Source organism: Mus pahari, chromosome 10 (assembly GCF_900095145.1).
Source record: "Mus pahari chromosome 10, PAHARI_EIJ_v1.1, whole genome shotgun sequence".
Classification (NCBI taxonomy): domain Eukaryota; kingdom Metazoa; phylum Chordata; class Mammalia; order Rodentia; family Muridae; genus Mus; species Mus pahari.
This window is the reverse complement of record NC_034599.1, coordinates 104524443-104532474: the sequence shown is the minus strand read 5'-3', so window position 1 is coordinate 104532474 and position 8032 is coordinate 104524443. Positions and strand designations below refer to the sequence as shown.

The 8032-nt window shown below is 42.7% G+C and overlaps 1 protein-coding gene across 11 annotated transcripts in view; it reads right to left on the bottom strand.

Moving 5' to 3' along the window:
- Positions 1-8032, bottom strand: part of Lrrfip2 (LRR binding FLII interacting protein 2) — a 96289-nt gene that overhangs the window by 63571 nt on the left and 24686 nt on the right. The gene's annotated exons all lie outside the window — the stretch shown is intronic.

The following is an 8032-nucleotide window of genomic DNA, read 5'->3' as shown; positions in this document are numbered from 1 at the left end:
AGGAGGAGGGGGAGGAGGGGGAGGAGGGGGAGGAGGGTAAGCAGCAGCAGCAGCTTCTCTGCCTATATTCCAAGAAGGCACAAGAGCTGGGAAGGCCATCAACTGTGCCCAGGGAGCACAGGGACAGGCCAAGTACCATCCCTAACACTTGGTACCTAGTCAGCGAAAAGAGAATATCTCATAAAAGATGAGTATGGAAAAACATTCAGGAGGAAGCAATGTCGTATGGACACATTTGAGTCATTACTGTTGTTTGTTTTTACTCAGTGCTTGTTAATGGAAAGAACCTGACCAAAACTGTGTCACATATTTTAAGACTTATTAAAAAAAAAAAAAAAAGTTAATGAGAAAGGAGAGGGGAAAAACGATGGAAAAGACCTCACATCCACTGAGCCATCAGTCACAGCTACTAGAATGGCTTTATTAAAACAAATTAAATTTTAAGTAACTACAGCTGGCAAGAATGTGGCAAGATCAAACCCCACACAACTGCTGGAAGTGTACAATGGTATATAGCTGCTTTGGGAAAGTATAGCAGTTTCTCCAGAAGTTAAATACAGAGTTGCCATAAAGCCCAGCATTTACCACAAGACGTGAACCTAAGGGGGATGAAGACAGTGTTCCCACAAATATTCACAACAGTTCTGCTCATTAACAGTCAAAATGCAGAGATAACCAAAATTCCAGCATCTGGTGAGTGGTAAACAAATGTGGGGGATCCACTACTGGAATACTACTCAGCCATTAAAACAAACACGGACTAAAAAAGGCTACAACATAGATAAGCCTTGAAAACATTTTGCTGAGTGAGAAAAGACAGGAAAAGTGACACGTGATTCTATGTCTATAAAATACCAAGAATAAGCAAATCTATACAGACAGAAACTAGACTACTGGTTGCCAGGGAAGGATGAGATAGGGAGTGACTACTAATTAAGAAGGGAGTTCTCCAGGGGCTGATGAAATGCTTTGCAATTAGATAAAAGATGATAACTGTACATCACAGTAAGCAGATTTTAAAAAAATACAATATCCTTAAATGGTACATGTGTTGGTCACTGAGATATATTCTTTTTTTAATCTTTATCTTTATTTTATGTGCATGGGTGCTTTGCCTGTATGTATGCCTGTGCACCGTGCACATACAGTGACCAGGAGCAGAAGAAGGTGTGAGATTGCCTGAGCCCGGAATTGCAGACAGTTGTATGTTACCACGTGGGTTCTAGGAATCAAACCTAGATCCTCTGCAAGAGTCCTCAATGCTCTTAGCCACTGAGATGGCTCTCCAGCCTACTGAATTATATCATAAGGTAAGCTTTCTTAATAAATAAAAGTGCATTTTAAAAAAACCCAAGTTACAAGGTGTGGAGGCAACATCTGCAATCCTGGTACCTAGGAGGCTATGGCAGGAGTGTGCCATCCTTATCTACATAGGGAGTCTGAGGCCAGCCTGGGCTATATGAGAACCTATCTCAAATACACACAAACACACACACAAACAGAGAGAGACAGAGAGAGAGAGAGAGAGTGAGAGAGGGGGGGGGGGTACTAAAATATGCAAAATTCCAGTTCACAAAGTTTAATGTATAAACAGAAGAATGGAAATTTTATGACCTAGAAGGTTTAGGAAATATTGGGTTGAACTTCTTTTTTTAAGTTGGAATATTAGTAACAATGAACATCAGAAATCTCAAAGAGGGGCACAGAATATATAGCATTTCTTGGACCAATTACTTGAGTTTACTAAGTAATCCTTTAAACATGATGTTCCAGGAATACAGTCTGAGGAATCAGCTTATGAAAATACATCAGAATCCAACTCAAACTGGAGTAAGTCTGCTAAGGGATAACCTTACCTAAAATTAAACAATATTATCAGAATAACTTCCTCATAATCAAAACCCTAACTTCCACCTGGCACGGTTAGTCATAACTGTAGTTATAACTGTAGTCATAACTGTAGTCATAACTGTAGTCATAACTGTAGTTATAACTGTGGTCCCAGCTGATCTGGGGGCTAAAGCCAGAGAATCTTGAGCCCAGGAATATGAATCCAGCAAGATCCCACCTCAAATAAATAAATAAATAAATAAATAAATAGATAAATAGATAAATAAATGGCGCACTTTGCAGATAGTGGGCAAATGGAGATCTCATGGCTCTGCCTGTTGCCATTTGTGCACTGACCTATTAGCAAGACTGGATGCCTGATTGCTTCTAATCCACAAAATCAATCTCTGGCTAGAGAGGACAAATACCTTGTCAAGAACATCACCTCACCTGCAAACACTGGAGCCAAGACCCACATCCTAAGACGCACACTGGTAGTCCATACTCTCACCCACTCTACCACAACCTGTCTATACATGCAGTCTGAGCCAGTCTCCTCAGACAAACCACAGAGCTTTGCTTTGGATGGTTTTCAAATGAGCTCCAATTATCTTTTCTGTAGAGCTGCCCTGGCTGTTCTATTGGTTCTTTGACCACTGCTGCACACCAGATGCAGATAACCTCCTTTTACTGTGCCCTACCTTTCTGCTCATCTTTGATCATAGTTTCAGCTCTCAGCCAATGAGGATTCAGATCCAGTACCACACACTCTGACTTCTCAGCTATAATCAAAGCCTCCATCTCTTAACACCTAATGGATGAGCTATCAGCAGACCAAAGTGAGTGAAAACAACTCTACCCTTGTCTAGTGGGCATCCTGGCTTCGCTAGTCTCCAGCAAGGGAGCCCACACCATCCCACTCAAGCCTCAGGAACTCCTGAACTCCTAAATCCATCCTAGATTCCTTCCAACAGATCCCCCCTCTTCCCAACAGCTCTTGCCACTTCCACCTCGAGCACTACAAGCTTCTTAATTCTAACTTCAGTTTCTCCCTTCTTTGAGACTTCCCACTATATGCTATTGGGTCAACCTACTGAAACCCCCAGGAACAAGCACAGTAAAACTCCTCAAACTTAAAGCACAGTCGTGACAGACCTAGTGGTGTCCAATACCCAAAGGCATCCACAAGCTTTCTGCATTTTAAATTCAGATTCTGGAACTGCTTCAGTTTAGCAGGCATAGTGACTAGGTAAAATTTGCTGTAGGTTCCTGCAGCATTCCAATAAGAGGCTCACCTGAGGCCTTCAATCCTCTTAGAACTCTGTTCATTGGATAGACAAGGAAAGAGGGGCTTCTTGATCAGCTGGGCAGTGTTCACTGCTTTCGTCAATAAAATCCATATATCACATCTCACTTGAGACTACTATTCTGATATGAAACAAAGGCACGCTTACTTCACAATAGTCTGAATCTAGTACCTAACACTTGAGAGGCAATAGCGTTAACCAAGACATAAATACATTCTATAAATTGGGGTAGGTCCAAGAGTACCTACTGAACCACAAATAGGTGCTTTTGTTTTGTTTTTAGGACATATATACTCTATGAACCACAGAGGCCTTCAGAAACAAAATAGGTACCACTGAAAACTGTCATACTAATACAGACTGTTTTAAATAAACAGGAAGGAGAGCATTTCTAAGAAATACTATGGAAATGGTCTCCATTGTCAATGGAGAAAGTTCTGCAATATCGCCTTTCTTCTCTCTCCTACATGAGGTATTTCTCCACTTGCTCCAATGCTTCCCCACCACAGAAGGAATCTTTCAAATGTCTAAAGATGAGCTTGAAGTAGAAAATACAGCTTGTGGCCTGAAGGAGGCATTCCCTCCGCATCTTCCTGCCCCAGTCAGACCTCCAAGGCTCTATGCTGCCCTTTTTCCTTTATCTCAAGTCCCACTGAAGAGCTGTCCTTCCTGTTTGAGGTCAGAGCTGCCCCAAGCCCATCGCCCTCAAACACATCCCTCCAAACTACCATGAAAGACTCACCCAGCCAGGACCCTGTCCCAACTATCCTGGCTTTCTTTCCTATCTTAGCTTCTTCTTCTATTGGCTCATCAAAATTGGGAGCAAGTTCTGTCCCTTCTTTAAAAACTGGGTAAGGAATCCGCAGCCAGCTCAGATCTAGTCTCTCTTGGCAGCCCCGTTCTCAAGTAGCTCCCTCCTCACTTCCCACTTGGTTCAAATGACTGCAGTCTGGCTTCTGCCCAAATCACTGAACTGAAACTACTCAGTCAGAGGTCACTAATGACCTCTAACTACCAAACCCAGTGGAATTCCTAAGTTCTTATCTCACTTCTCTCTGGGCAGCTGAAATCACTAACCCCTCATAACTCCTGAAAGCTGCTGGTGTCCTGCAGCACGAGCACCTTCTGGTCTTCTCTGTGCTTTCTAATATCCCTCTTCTGAATCCTGTGTGGACACACATTTTTTTTTTGTAGATCCTTAAAGTTTTAACAGAGCTGGAGTCTCCAAGCTTAATCTTCTGTCTCTGCATTCAATCTTCTCTCCTGGGAGATACTACCTTCTGTTGATAAAAGTCAGCAAATCTGTATGTCCACAACAGGCTCCTCTCCCACCCAGCTGATCTAATGGGCTATTAGAAATGGGTCCTGTCCCACAAGAACTTCAGACTCAATAAATCCCTAATTAAACATAGAATCTTTAAGGTCTCTCTTCTTGTTTATAGCTTCAATCACTGTCCCTCGACTCAGAAGATGGAGTGGTGAAGGCCCATAAGGCTCTTTCCCTTTTCCTAGCCTCCCTCCACAGCTTAGCCTCTGAGCCCACCTCCTCAGCTCCCACAAGTCTCCACACTTTGCCATTCTCCCTGAATGGCCCCTTCCCTCTGCCACAGCTTCCTCCAGGCTCTCATCATCCCCACAGATGCAAACAGCAACTTTCTCCTGGGCTCTCCCCTCCTACAGACCCGACACTTCCCATGGCCACTAGGGAAACTGCCCTGGAGGCCTAATCTAACTGTGGCCCCATAGAGTTCAAAGTCAATTCCAACTCCCCCAGTGTACACACAGTGTGATATATTCATGTGATAGGGCATGAGCTACTAGCCTGGCAGTTCATTTCTCCATATCCCACTACCTATTTCACACCCTTGTACCTGCAGACACTTAGGATTCAAAATACAAAATCTGGGAACTGAGGCACAAGGCACTATGAGTTTGGGGCTACTGAGCTGAAGTAAATCTTTTCTCACTCACTAGGTGTATGAAGGTAGGAACCTATAATAACCAGCACTTGGGAGCTTGAGGTAGGAGGATCATAAATTTGAGGTCAGACAGGGCTCTATAGTCAGATTGTATCTAAAAAAAAAAAAAAGAGTGAAACCCTCAAGAAAAATGACTAACTCAGGTAGCGCGTGCTCAGCATTTACTGTTAATTTTGTTTATTCTTCCATGGCACTCAGGCCAAAAGAACACTGAAGAACAAATTAAGAGGCATAATATTTATTGTGTTGCCATGGTTTCCAAATTAACAAATAAGAGTTATTACTCCATGTTCCTAGCAACTTCGCTTCAATCCAAAATGTGAGGTATCCTTTTTTTTTATTAGACCTTGAAATGTATTGTGCTTAACAATTTTTTTAAAAAGCTTTGGTACTTAGGAACAAATATTTAAATTTTTCTGAACATAGCCATTAATATGTATTAGATAAAACTGAAACAATAAAATCTAGAAAATGTAACTCTTCTTTTCATAATTGTCAAAAACTGTACCTTCTTATTTATGCAGACCTTTTGACAGCAAAAACAATCTTAGCAAATATATAAGGAAATCAAAGGTTAAAAAGTTTAATTACTGAGATCTGATTACAAACTAATAAATAGCCCAAGAAAAGCAAAACGTAGGGTCTGTAATGACAGAATCTAACCAAAGGAGGGCTATAAGTACATATAGAAGTACTGGGTGGTTGGGGTGGGGGGCCACACCAGCAACGCCTTCCCTTTTACCGTACTGGGATTGAAGGCTCTGTCACACCTAGACAAAATGAACCCTTTAGCATAATCATGTTCCTTTGATTCCAGACAGCAACAAATCAAGGGACAGTGAAGTTCTGAGAACATCACTGGTCTTCCAGAAAGGAGTGACAAGCAGGCAGCGGTGGGTAGCCTGGTAAGGAAGAGCGCTTCAGCTCCATCTCTCTCCTTTTTCTCCTCTGCTGAGGATAGGGGGAAACAGACTGGCTCAATGAATTCTGGATAAAGGTACAGCTTACACCAGCACTCTCAGACGACGGGCTGGTAAAGTCAGTAATCAGAAAGGACATTTAATTTTTTTTTAACTGTGTAGAAACGGAAAAATATTGACTCCTCATAACTGAAATAAGGAACTGCTATTTCACAATAATTATGAATTTTGTGAATCGACACTGAGAACACTTAAGTTACAAAGAGGAAGAACTTTGACTCATGGAATTATTTTCTCTGACAAACCCAATTTGTACAGAATAATCTAAATCAAATACATAAAGAAAGAAAAAATAAAAGGTGTCAAAGATAAAACTAACTTGACCTGGAACTCCTTACAACTCAACCAAAGAGAAGTCACCTTCCCCTTGCCCTAGATGATGGCGATCACACTGTGAGTTCAATTACCCCAATGTGCAAACTAGATACAAGGACTGAGAATCTGCTAAGGCCCCCTCTCACCTATGAGCTCGAAGTTTGTGTTCTCAAGTCTCCCTGTGAAGTTTCCATGTGGCTGTCTCACAGCCATCTGAAATACAGCACATGCCAACATGCAACCATGCCTTCCCCCTCCCCAATTCTGACTCTCCCTACCATCTATCCAGATGTATTCGCCCGGGTCCTGTCTCCGCCACCTATCCATAGCCACTCAGAGCACTGTCTACTTACCTCCCCATTCCACCTGCCCCACCCCCTGTGGCTCCTGACTCACCTCCGTGAAACCACTGAGGCCTCTTCTCTGATAGCATCTCCAGCCCATAATAAGCCATCCTTCTGATCATTCCACTCCTACACATAGCCTTCACCATTTCCCATACTGTCCTCAGTACAGACTAATGCTCCTACATAACACATGACAGTCTACATCATCAGGGCTCTCAGCCGCATCCCTGCTAATGCTTGTGTTGTGCACTGGAAGTTTAGCAACATTCTCAGCCTCTGCCCACACTGCCTGGGCACCTTCCCCATGCCACCCTTCACTGTGACAGGCACACATGTCCACAGACATTGCCAAACATCCCAGGGAACAAAACTAGCCCCTAGCTGCAAACTACTAGCTTGAGTTAGTTAATTCCTCTTTCTTCTCCTGTCTCAGCTGTCACCTGAAGTAACGAGAGGCCCTAGATGATGGCATCCACACCTCTAAGAGGTCAGGAACTATGGGAAAGTCCAGCTCCCACCTCACCCTTCCAAGCACTAAGGACTTGGCAAGGTTACCTGCTGCCTCCATGGCTTATACTCAGTACTGATGAAGTAGTAATGCATTAAAGGGCCTAGGGCTGTTCGCTAAAGCACTCAGTGTATAACATTAAAAGCTGAACAAACCTTAGCTGCCGCTGTTAGTCCTTGGGTTCTATACACCCCTTCAAACTCACAAGCTTACAAAAAGTTCTCTAACTCCCTCTCCCTTGAGGAATAGCTCTCATCCTTCAAATCTCAGGTGAAAGGCCACTTCCTCCAAGGAAGCCTTCCCAAGGCCCTCAAACATGTCCCTTGTGGCACACTCTTTAATGAAACTGTTTACTGTTCTCTCAAAGCACTTAACAGTTATAAATACACACATTACATATTTCCTTGATTCTAAGAATCCCAGTGACTATAGCAGACACAGATAACCAGTTTTCAAGACAAAAAGGAATTGCTAAGTATCTGAACATTGAGGAAGAATCCATTATGTGGTCTTCAGTGCCTATTTCCCCTTTTGAATCTAAGCTCTATGGTAGAGCCATATACTCTATACCATCTAAATGTAGCAGTGCCCATACGTAATAGATCTTTAATTAATGTGTGCTGAATGAATATTAAAAGTTCACTTTACCAGGTGTGGTTAACCATGTCTACACAGTGAGCTCCCAGCCAGTCAGCACAACACATAAGGAGATTGTGTCTCAAAAATAAATTAAAATAAAAAGGGAGGGAGGGAGGGAGGGAGGGAG